General features: G+C 37.9%; 1 pseudogene; it reads right to left on the bottom strand.

The window, feature by feature from the left end:
- LOC125174468 (inositol 1,4,5-triphosphate receptor associated 2-like) overlaps positions 1–12,074 on the bottom strand; it is an 89,303-nt pseudogene that overhangs the window by 40,204 nt on the left and 37,025 nt on the right.

The following is a 12,074-nucleotide window of genomic DNA, read 5'->3' as shown; positions in this document are numbered from 1 at the left end:
ACACAGAACCCAGGTTCTTCATGCATGCATTCCTTCATCGTTATTCTACCAGTACAGCATTTACTTCTTGTCAGGCACCAAAACAAGTACAGGAGACATTGTGGCGAACCAGATGTATAAATCGTGATTCTCTTCTTTGTGAAGTTTTCACTTTACAGTTTGGATTTTATTCCAAGTCCAAGGAGAAGAAGTCATCGAAGGAATTTAAGCAGATAAATTGTCTGATTTGTTACATAGTATCGTTGCAGTAATGGCTCATCAATATGTAAGGAACAGAGTAACATGTTAAAATCATCCACAGGAAAGTAATCGGAAACGCTTTAAAATGGTTCTGGGTAGCTCATGGTCTAGTAAGGTGAGAATATGGGTTCTTTGGTCTAGCTCTTTCATCTGCCTGGGACCTCTTTTCCCATAGTGTTTGCAAGGCTGGCTCTTTATTGTGATTCATTTAGCCGCTTAAACTTCATTCTGTCAGAGAAGCCTTTCTTAATTCCTCAATCTAAAATAGCTACCAAGTTGCTCTCTATCACCCAATCTCAGCTCTTTGTATAGCTTTATCTAGCTTTATGTCACAATATAAAGATGTTTATGTATAGATACTTACTTATATTTTATTGATTCTCTTTCTCTATTGGAATCTAAATGTCATGAGAGCAAGTGCTATTGTGTGAATTTCACAACTGTGTTCCTGCATCTGGAATAGAGCTTGGTACATCAAGCAGGTGCCTAATGAATGGATTTTATGAATAAATACATAAAAGCATAATATTAATATAACATAGCTGCTGAAACTGAAACATGCACCAAACACTGTGTAATACAGAATAAGAAAAATTGCAGACTAAGTATCATTTGTATATCAATAGACAAGGAACCCAGGGGACTTTCTATTTTAAAGTAGGGATGTAAGCAATTAATAACTCACCACACTTCTAATAAATAATAGAGGTGGGATTTGAACTCAAGTTGAAGTGGGTTCAAAATCGACACATTTTACACCCTGCCATACTGCCTTTCCTTTCTCCCATGGGTGAAAACAGGGTGGTTTCTATTAATTTCTTATACACAAAAGGAACATGTTTCTCTAGTTATTAATATAGAAGACAATTTAACATGATCAGCTGAGGAATGAGACAGACCTAGTTTGAAGCCTGACTCAGCTGTCTACGAACTGTGTGACTTAATCTCTCTGGCCTTTCATTTCTTCACAGTCATTGTAAGGATTAAATGAGATGATACATATTAAGTGTTATGATACATATCAAGTATGTATACTTGTGTATTAAGTATGATGGTACATATCAAGACTATTAGAATAAGTGTTGGCTATTTTTATTCTAATAGTCTCATTAACATGGGCATTATTGTTATGACTCACTTGAAAGAAAAGCTGCCACTCAAGAAAAGAAACTAGGCTGTTTCTAGATTCTTCTGTCATTGTTAAAGAAAGCTTGGAACTTGGAGGCAGCAGCATGTGAAAATTGCTTGATCTTAAACACCTAGGTTGGCATCGTATCACAACCCTTGTCACTTGCACCAAGGATGTCAGTGATGAAGTCTGAGTGAGATGCTCTGGCTAAGTATGACAGGGATTAAGAAGAGGGAAAGAACTCTGTGAACCAGAGCCGAGTCCTTCTAGGCTGGGCCCAGCGGAAGCAGAGGCCTGGGAAAGGTGGAAATATATAAATTCTGTTCACAGTGTGCTAAGTAGGGAGGCTTGGGTAGAGTGGTGGGATCCTGCTTGGGGGGCTGATGTTAGGACATTATCTTGTCAGAAACAAAACGTGTCTGTTATCACTTTACCTGCTTTGAAGAGTTTTCTTTCTAGGAAAGTAGTGTCGCTCTGTAATCAGGAATTAAGTCTGATATTTTTCTTAGTTCTGTTTAAATGTATTTTGGAAAAATGCCACTTAAAACAAATTAGCCTCCTCCTCCTCAACAAAGTGTTCTGTTAACATCCCAAAGTGATCCTGCTGTACCTTTCCCGTGCTTGTTTTAATGAGCTCTTTTTATCTTTTAAATCCTATAGACCTTCCCTAAAACCATCTGAAAGCCTTCAATTTGTTGCATTCTTACCCAAGAATCTTGCCTCCAATACCTATGTGTCAGGAAACATGCATAACTATGTTCAGTCTGTTATCATTTGTAATCACAAAAGATAGGAAATAACCTTAATGTCCATAAGTAAAGACATTAAGATAAATTGTGGTACAGTTACAGAATAGAAAACTACTCAATAGTAAAATAAAGCTAAATCTACGTGATTTAAAAAACAGTGTTAAAGTTTAGAAAGCAAGGTATCAAGTCATGTCTAGAGTATTAAGCATTTGTATAAATTTGCAAATTCCCACAAAACAATAATCTATGCTATTTATGGAGTTATAAATAAAAGCATTAAAACATGGATTAGGAAGATAGAGATCAAATTCATGGGAATGGTTGTGTCTGGGAAGGGGATGTGGCAACTGGGATTGGGGAAAGCCTCCAGGAAGGCTCAGTGTTAACCAAAATATTTTATTTCTTTTGTAAAATTAAGTAAAAAAAAAAAAGACAAAATATGAGCATTTACAGGGTGCCTGGATGGCTCAATCAGTTAAGCATCCAACTTGAGCTCAGGTCATGATCTCATAGTTTGTGGGTTTGAGCCCTGCATTGGGCTCTGTGCTGACGGCTTGGATTCTGTGTCTCCCTCTCTCTCTTCCCCTCCCCCACTCACACACTGTCTCTCTCTCTCTCTCTCTCTCTCTCTCTCTCTCTCTCTGTCTCAAAAATAAGTAAACATTAAAAAAATATGAGCATTTACTCATTCAGTGAGGGCTTACGTGTACATTGTTATCTTTTTCTCTGTAGTTTTCTGTATTTTTTCCATCCTATCAAGAATAAAAGTTAAAGATAAAAATGATCATTAAGGAATAGATTAGAATGTAAAATCTCACACTTTCTACCTTCTAAGACCACTTTTGTTATTCTCCGTCCCTCATCAATGGACTTTATAGTCTGAAAGATTTTGTTTGACAAGTTGTATTTATTTAGCATAATTCATATCCTCACTTAAGAAACAAATGTAAAAGCTAGGGCACCTGGGTGATTCAGTCAGTTAAGTGTCCTACTTCGGTTCAGGTCATGATCTCATGGTTCGTGAGTTTGAGCCCTGCTTTGGCTCACTCCTGTCAATGCAGAACCTCCTTCGGATCCTCTGTCCCCCTCTTTCTCTGCCCCTCCTTCTCTTTCAAAAATGTAAATGCCAATACGAGCTTATCCTGAAATAAACATTCGGAGAGGCACATGACATGGTGATGGTCATTTTGCCCAGATTTGTACTTGCGTGAATGTTGTGAGGCTCTTGATGAAGGGGCTGGTAGGGGGTGCTGGGTGACTGCCCGGCTCCTCCTCTCCAGGCGACCCTGCTGCTCCCTGCTCTTCATTAGCCAGCTGATGAATCTTCTAAAGGGATTACACACTTCGTTTTGTCACAAAACCATCTATACTCAAGGTTAATGTTATAATCCTGACTATGCTTTGCAATGAAGTTTAGAATTATTGGGGGATGTGTGGGAATTTATGCTGATAGCTATAATCAAGTGTTCAAAAATTAAGGATATCTAAGGCAGTATCTTTGGTTATAATGTACATCATGTCATGAGATATTATATAATGTAATATATCCACAGTTTGGAAGAATCACCTTGGGAATGCCATAGGTATAATATAACTCCAACCAAAGCAAAGAAACCTGACATTTTAGTTAGCCTATATAATCTCATTTGGGGCAAATACCTGATTACTATTTTAATTTTTGAAATATTTAAAGCAACTTGAAGATTTTTATTAATATCTTTTAGAGCCCCCAAGTAGCGAGGGATTTCACACTGGGGACAACTACTCTCATAGGGATCCACTTAATGTTTTTTGAATCAATGAAACAATTTCCTTTTATCTCTAAATAAGCCCAATAGCTTCACAAGTGTGACTATTTCTTTATTTAGTCTGAATTTAGGAGTACGATGGAAAAACATTAAATCACAAAAAGACACATCCTGGCATGACAAAATGGTGTATAGGGCACATGAAGATGTGCCATTTATGGGAAAGAAAGACTGAGTCTGGGGTTGAAAATCCATTAGTATGATGAGGTCTGAATTTGGGGTAAGTATTGAAATCACCATAGTAAAACTAAAAACGTAGACCAAGAAAGCTGAGGCAATAGTTTCTTGCAGAAATTCTAAACTGAAGAAAGGAAACCATTCCTCTTTGCAAGTCACTGTAGCCTATCCATTATCCCTACCTCTGGTGAATACTTGGCAATGCTTGGGATGCCTACCAGTAATGCTGGCTGACAGGCGAGAACATTCATGCTAGAGCTGAGATACTGTGCCAGATTTCAGAGGTAATTTTAGGTCACCAGATCCAAGCCAAATATCCACACTTGAGAAAGACTGCTTAATGCACTAGGAGAGAGAATGGGGGAAGGGGACCCCTACGCCTCCAAACTCTATTGGGGCTCCTCCAACAGTTATTACTTCAGTTAGATTTCTTTGCATGGCTCCAGAAGGCTGGAGTGAAAATCTGCTTGCTAATGACAACTCATTTAGTTGAATGACAGCTGTTTGATGCTCACAGGGAATGAAGCGAGCATTGCCTGGTGCATGCTATACCCTCTTTTAACAGCTTTGCTGCCAGAGGATCTTTACCACTATGGCACTAGAATTAAATGGGAGCTTTTAATGAAGGGAAATCTCGCACTACCAAACAATAGCCTAAAAAAAGTATGAAAGAGAAGAAGACTCTGAGAAATAATACCGTGTTTTACTCTGGTCTACTAGCTGAATCGATTGCTACACCCTTCAAATCTATGGGGTACTGATGCAATAGGGCTTGGGACCACAGATATATCAACATAAATCCTTGTTTGCATTCATTTAAGAATTCATAGTACTGCTTGTCATAGGAAATAGGGGTCTTTTAGGCTGCCCATCTGTATGCAGACATGCTCTTACATACAGTAGCATTTGTACAATTTAGAGTTTAGGTAACAGTAAGTCTGGATTCTGAACAGCTTTATGTAAAACTTTAAGAAAATTGCCAAAAATGGGTTCTATAATACGATCTTGACTACCATATTCGATTGATTTTCTTTGATGAGATTTTGTAGCCTACTTTGATATACTGTTTCTTGAACCCATCAAAACAGAACTGGAGATGAAGTACAGTGACTACCGACATTGCTGCTGCTCTGCTCAGCTCATCAAAGTGATTTGATCTGCACACAGAACTCCGTTTTGTTTGGCTGCTTGAGAGATAACTATTACAAGACTTTTACAAAACGTTAAAAATTGTTATTCAAATTTTATATTTCAGGGAAGAGTGATTTCTTCAGGAATTTACATTTGGTGAAGAAAATGTTGCTTCTCTTTTAGACCTCAGATTCCTTTTTGTAGCAATGCACAGTTGGCTACATGAGCATAAACAAATGTGAAACCACATACTGAGAGACGCTACATTAAGAAAGTGAAATAAATTCAATGCAACGTCAGGAAATATCATTCTCTGTCACTCTCTGAAGGAAAGGGTAATGTGTTTCTTTGTGCCAGACTCCTCTTGGCATTAAAAAGACCTAGAATACATCTTTGTGCTATTCATTATTTTTCTTCCTCTGAGGCCTCATTCATAAACCTGAGACAGTTAGGTATGTTTACTGCCTTACATTGCCTCATTCTTACTTATTCTAGGACACAGAATTTTTTAAAATGCTTAAAACCGGTGATTTGATGTGGTCCCTTACTAACAATCTAGCAGTTTCCTTTTTGGGAAACGTCAAAGAAATCTTCCTGCTTTCCATGTCCTGCTTGGAAAACTTTACTGTATTAAATCCTTTATCAAGAATGAAGACCTGAGGGGCACCTGACTGACTTGGTCAGAGAAGCATGCAACTCTTGTTCTCAGGGTCATGAGTTTGAGTCCCACGTTGGGTGTAAAGATTACTTAAATAAACAAAACTTAAAAAAAAAAAAAAATGAAGACCTCGAAGGAACCAAGTAGGCAGAGTATCATTCACTATGGTATTCCTTAAAGAAAGATAACTCACCCTTGATCTCCTGTCAGAAAGGGATTTGACTCTTTGCTCAAGGTGAAAACTATTTATCCTGTTACCTCTGTTTTATAACGCTTCTTAGAAGACCATGGTGCGGGGGCTCTAGCACATCCTTCTGCACTCCAATTACATGGGCATATAATGAGATTAAGCATGTTAAGATCACTCTGCTGGCTCCCTGTTGCCACAAGGTTGTCCCACTTCTTTTTTTCCACACAAATTATGTGTATATATACGGGCTTGAACTGTGTGGGTCCACTTATATCCTGCCTTTTTACAGTTACAGTACTGTAAATGTATTTTCTCTTCCTTAGATTTTCTTAACATTTTCTTTTCTCTAGCTTCCTTTATTGTCAGGATACAGTATATAATACATATAACATACAGAATATGTGTTAATTGACTATGTTATCACTAAGGCTTCTGGTCAACAGTAGGCTATTAGTAGTTACATTCTGGGGGACTTAAAAGTTATACATGGATTTTCAACTATGCAGGTGTCAGTGCCCCTAATCCCTATGCTGTTCTTTTTTTTTTTCTCTCTCTCTTCTGTTTTTATTATTTATTTATTTTTTTTTATTTGTTACTATTTTTTTATATGAAATTTATTGACAAATTGGTTTCCATACAACACCCAGTGCTCATCCCAAAAGGTGCCCTCCTCAATACCCATCACCCACCCTCCCCTCCCTCCCACCCCCATCAACCCTCAGTTCTCAGTTTTTAACAGTCTCTTATGCTTTGGCTGTCTCCCACTCTAACCTCTTTTTTTTTTTTCCCTTCCCCTCCTCCATGGGTTTCTGTTGAGTTTCTCAGGATCCACATAAGAGTGAAACCATATGGTATCTGTCTTTCTCTGTATGGCTTATTTCACTTAGCATCACACTCTCCAGTTCCATCCACATTGCTACAAAAGGCCATATTTCATTTTTTCTCATTGCCACGTAGTACTCCATTGTGTATATAAACCACAATTTCTTTATCCATTCATCAGTTGATGGACATTTAGGCTCTTTCCATAATTTGGCTATTGTTGAGAGTGCTGCTATGAACATTGGGGTACAAGTGGCCCTATGCATCAGTACTCCTGTATCCCTTGGATAAATTCCTAGCAGTGCTATTCCTGGGTCATAGGGTAGGTCTATTTTTAATTTTCTGAGGAACCTCCACACTGCTTTCCAGAGTGGCTGCACCAGTTTGCATTCCCACCAACAGTGCAAGAGGGTTCCCCTTTCTCCACATCCTCTCCAGCATCTATAGTCTCCTGATTTGTTCATTTTGGCCACTCTGACTGGCGTGAGGTGATACCTGAGTGTGGTTTTGATTTGTATTTCCCTGATAAGGAGCGACGCTGAACATCTTTTCATGTGCCTGTTGGCCATCCGGATGTCTTCTTTAGAGAAGTGTCTATTCATGTTTTCTGCCCATTTCTTCACTGGGTTATTTGTTTTTCGGGTGTGGAGTTTGGTGAGCTCTTTATAGATTTTGGATACTAGCCCTTTGTCTGATATGTCATTTGCAAATATCTTTTCCCATTCCGTTGGTTGCCTTTTAGTTTTGTTGGTTGTTTCCTTGGCTGTGCAGAAGCTTTTTATCTTCATAAGGTCCCAGTAATTCACTTTTGCTTTTAATTCCCTTGCCTTTGGGGATGTGTCGAGTAAGAGATTGCTACGGCTGAGGTCAGAGAGGTCTTTTCCTGCTTTCTCCTCTAGGGTTTTGATGGTTTCCTGTCTCACATTCAGGTCCTTTATCCATTTTGAGTTTATTTTTGTGAATGGTGTGAGAAAGTGGTTTAGTTTCAACCTTCTGCATGTTGCTGTCCAGTTCTCCCAGCACCATTTGTTAAAGAGACTGTCTTTTTTCCATTGGATGTTCTTTCCTGTTTTGTCAAAGATGAGTTGGCCATACGTTTGTGGGTCTAGTTCTGGGGTTTCTATTCTATTCCATTGGTCTATGTGTCTGTTTTTGTGCCATCCCTATGCTGTTCAAGAGTCAACTGTATATGTAAAGTACACAACATGATGTTGGATATACACGTACACAGTGAAATGACTACTCCCATCATGCTAATTAATATATCATTTTCTCAAATAGTTACCATTATTTAAAGTGAGGTGTAATTGACGTCACAAAATATATTAGTTTCAGGTGTACAATATAATAGTTTGGTATTTGTATACATTGCAAAATGATCACTACAGTAAGTCCAGTTAACATCTGTCACCACGTACAATTGCAAAAATTTTTTTGTTTTCTTGTGATGAGAACTTTTAAGATTTACTCTATAAGATACAATATTAATAAGCACAGTCATGATGCTGTACATTATATGTCCATGACTTCCTTATTTTCTAACTAGAATTTTACCTTTTGACCCACTATATTCATTTGCAACCCCTGCCCCTGCAACCTCCACTCTGTTTTCTGTATATATGTGCTTGTTTGTTTTGCTTCTTTCTTTAGATGCCACATATAAGTGAGAGCCCATTGTATTTGTCTTTCTCTGACTTATTTCACTTAGTGCAGTGCCCTCAAGGCCCATCCATTTTGTCACAAATGGCAAGATTTCACTTTATTATTGCTGAATAATATTTCTTTGTGTATATATATAAATATTTGAACCTTTTATCTATGAAATAACTGCTGGATCATATGATAGTTCTATTTTTAATTTTTTGAGAAACTTCTATACTGTTTTCCATACTGGCTGCATCAATTTACATTCCCAACAATATAAGGGTTCACTTTTCCCTTCATATTTCCTAAACTTTTTATTTCTTACTTTTGATAATAGCCATTCTATCAGGTGTGAGGTGATATTTCATTGGGGTTTTAATTTTTTTTTAATGTTTATTCATTTTTGGCAGAGAGAGAGAGAGAGAGAGAGAGAGAGAGAGAGCGCGCATGAGTGGGGGAGGGGCAGAGAGAGAGGGAGACACAGAATCAGAAGCAGGCTCCAGGCTCTGAGCTGTCAGCACAGAGCCCGACTCAGGGCTCGAACTCACGAACTGTGAGATCATGACCTGAGCCGAAGTTGGAGGCTCAACTGACTGAGCCACCCAGGCACCCCTCATTGGGGTTGTAATTTATATTTACCGGATGATTAGTGACGCTGAACAACTTTTCATATACCATTGGCCATCTATATGTCTTCTTTAGGAAAAAAAAATTTACTCATATCTTGTGTCCATTTTTAAATCAGATAGGTTATTTTTTTAATTTTTACTTTTTTAATGTTTTATTTTTGAGAGAGAGAGAGACAGATTGTGAGTGGGGGAGGGGCAGAGAGTGAAGGAGACACAGAATCCAAAGCAGGCTCCAGGCTCTGAGCTGTCAGTACAGACCCTGATGCAGAGTTTGAACCCGCAAACCGCGAGATCATGACTGGAGCTAAAGTCACACACTTAAGTGAATGAGTCACCTAGGTACCCCGAGATTGGTTATTTTTTGTTTTTGTTTTATTTTTACTAAGCTGTATGAATTTTTAAATATATTTTGGATATAACCTCTTATCAGATATGTGATTTGTAAATATTTTCTCTCATTTGATAGGTTGCCTTTTCATTTTGTTGATGGTTTACTTTGCTGTGCAGAAGATTTTTAGTTTGATTTAGTCCCAATTATTTACTTTTGCTTTTGTTTTTTTGCTTTTGGTGTCAGAGCCAAAAATCATCACCAAGACTGATGTCAAGAAGCTTACTGCCTGTATTTTCTTCTAGGAGTTTTATGGCTTCAGGTTTTCCTTTCAAGTCTTTAATCCATTTTAAGTTAATTTTTGTGTATGTTGTAGATAGCAGTTCAGTTTCATTCTTTTGCATGTGACTGTCCAGTTTTCCCAACACTATATATTGAAGAGACTGTCCTTTTCCCCATTGTATGTTCTTGCTTCCTTTCTTATAAATTAGTTTTCTGTATATGCATGGGCTTATATCTGGGCTGTCTATTCTGGTCCATCAATCTGTATGTCTGTTTTTGTCCCAATATCATACTGTTTTGATTAATATAGCTTTGTAATATAGTTTGAACCCAGTGAGTTACAGTTACCATTTTTGTGTGTGTGGTCAGAGCACCTGAAATCTACTCTCCTGGCATATTCCCTGTATTCCTTCATTAAAGAGTCATCTTATTTATTTTTCTGGTTAAATGCATACTCAATGTTTAGATTTTAATTTGTGTTACTTTTTCAGAAAAGCCTTCACTCGTCTCCAATTCAGGTTTTTTGAGTATTATACTTTTATGGAATCATGATATTTTCTTTCCTATGTAACACTTCAGATTTTATCAATTTTATTTGCGTTATATGACTGTAAACTCAATGAGACTAGGAATTGTGTCTGTTTTCACTGTTATCTCAGGCACATATCATGTTTCCTGGTACTTAAAATAGTACATAGTAAAATGTACATAGTAAAATATTGTTGAATAAATATATACCTGAATCCACAAAAGACTTGAACTAAAAATTTCTACCAATTATCAGTAATTTCAAATGTATTCACAGAAAATAAAATGAACTTACCTTTAATATCTTATAACTAGAAGCAGTAATTTTGCCTTCAAAAGAAGACTCTTTGATGCTTTATATTTAAAAGGAAGATGTAAGGAAGAAAGTTTCTCAAAACCATTATAATATAGCCATCTCAGTTGGTTTTTTTAAAAAACATATTTTTCAAAAAAGACTTAGAATTGCATGGGTAGACTTTTTCTACTGATCACATAAGTGCTTAACCAGCTCTTCAATTTACATTGGATAGGCAAATATCAGCATAATGGGAGAAGTTTGCATAATGGAAAGTGCTCTGATACCCAACCAGCTGTGCCAAGATTCAATTTTACTTATTTACTGTGAGCACACACATCAAATGCATGCAGTAGACAGCAAGGGGTTGCCTGGTGAGGAATGTGAGGCTATGTCTTGGGGCACATGAGGTGACTTAGCTCTCAAGAAGCTGTTTACTAGGATGAGTGATAAAAGTGACTCCCATCATTATCCGGGAATCTTTTTTTTTTTTAACGTTCATCTATTTTTGAGAGATAGAGGGAGAGAGAGGGACGGGCAGAGACAGAGGGAAACAGAGAATCCCAAGTAGGCTCTGCACTGACTGAGCAAAACCTGACGAGGGGCTTGAACTCACAAATTGTAAGATCATGACATGAGTTGATAACAAGAGTTGGATGCTTGACTGAGACTGAGCCACCCAGGAACCCCCTAGCCTAGAATCTTTTTAAAGAAAGGTGTCTTGTGCTTCTTCCCTACATACATCATATTCTGACACACACCTTATTCTCCAGCCACACTGAACTTCTTATTTCACCCCAAACACAGGCCTGGTCACACTTTATGCCTTTGTACATACCTGTCCCCTATCCTACTTTTTATTTCCTTCTAGTTGAAACAAGATATAAATTTGGTCTTTGAAGAGTCAATTTACGGGCACCTGGGTGGCTCAGTCGGTTAAGTTTTTGACTCTTGATTTGGACTCAAGTCATGATCTCATGGTTTGTCAGTTCAAGCCACATATTAGGCTCTGCGCTGACAGCAAGGAACCTGCTTAGAATTCTCTCTCTCTCTCTCTCTCTCTCTCTCTCTCTCTCTCTCTCTCTCTTTCCCTCTCCCTCCCTCCCTCCCTCCCTCCCTCCCTCCCTCCTTCCTTGTTCCTCCCCTGCTTGTACCCACACTCCCTCTTTCAAAATAAATAAATCATGTTGGATAACTTCTCCTGACTTAAAAAAAAATAGTCCTTTCCCAAGCTCCCTTATATGTCTTCATGTCTGTTTTCTATGCCCTTACCCCTCTGAAGCTAACCATTTGGTTCATGGTCTTTCTCCTGACCCCATCTATCTCTCTCTCTCTCAAGGACATTATGCTCATACTTACCTTCCTCTCTTTATAATCATCAGTCTTTCTTTGTTGTTTCCTGTCCTCAATGCTTATATATTAAAAATCCAACTCCCCCATCTATATAAAAATAAAGACTACCTG

Source organism: Prionailurus viverrinus, chromosome C2, assembly GCF_022837055.1.
Source record: "Prionailurus viverrinus isolate Anna chromosome C2, UM_Priviv_1.0, whole genome shotgun sequence".
NCBI classification, from domain to species: Eukaryota; Metazoa; Chordata; class Mammalia; order Carnivora; family Felidae; genus Prionailurus; species Prionailurus viverrinus.
This window is presented reverse-complemented; position numbering and strand designations above follow the sequence as displayed.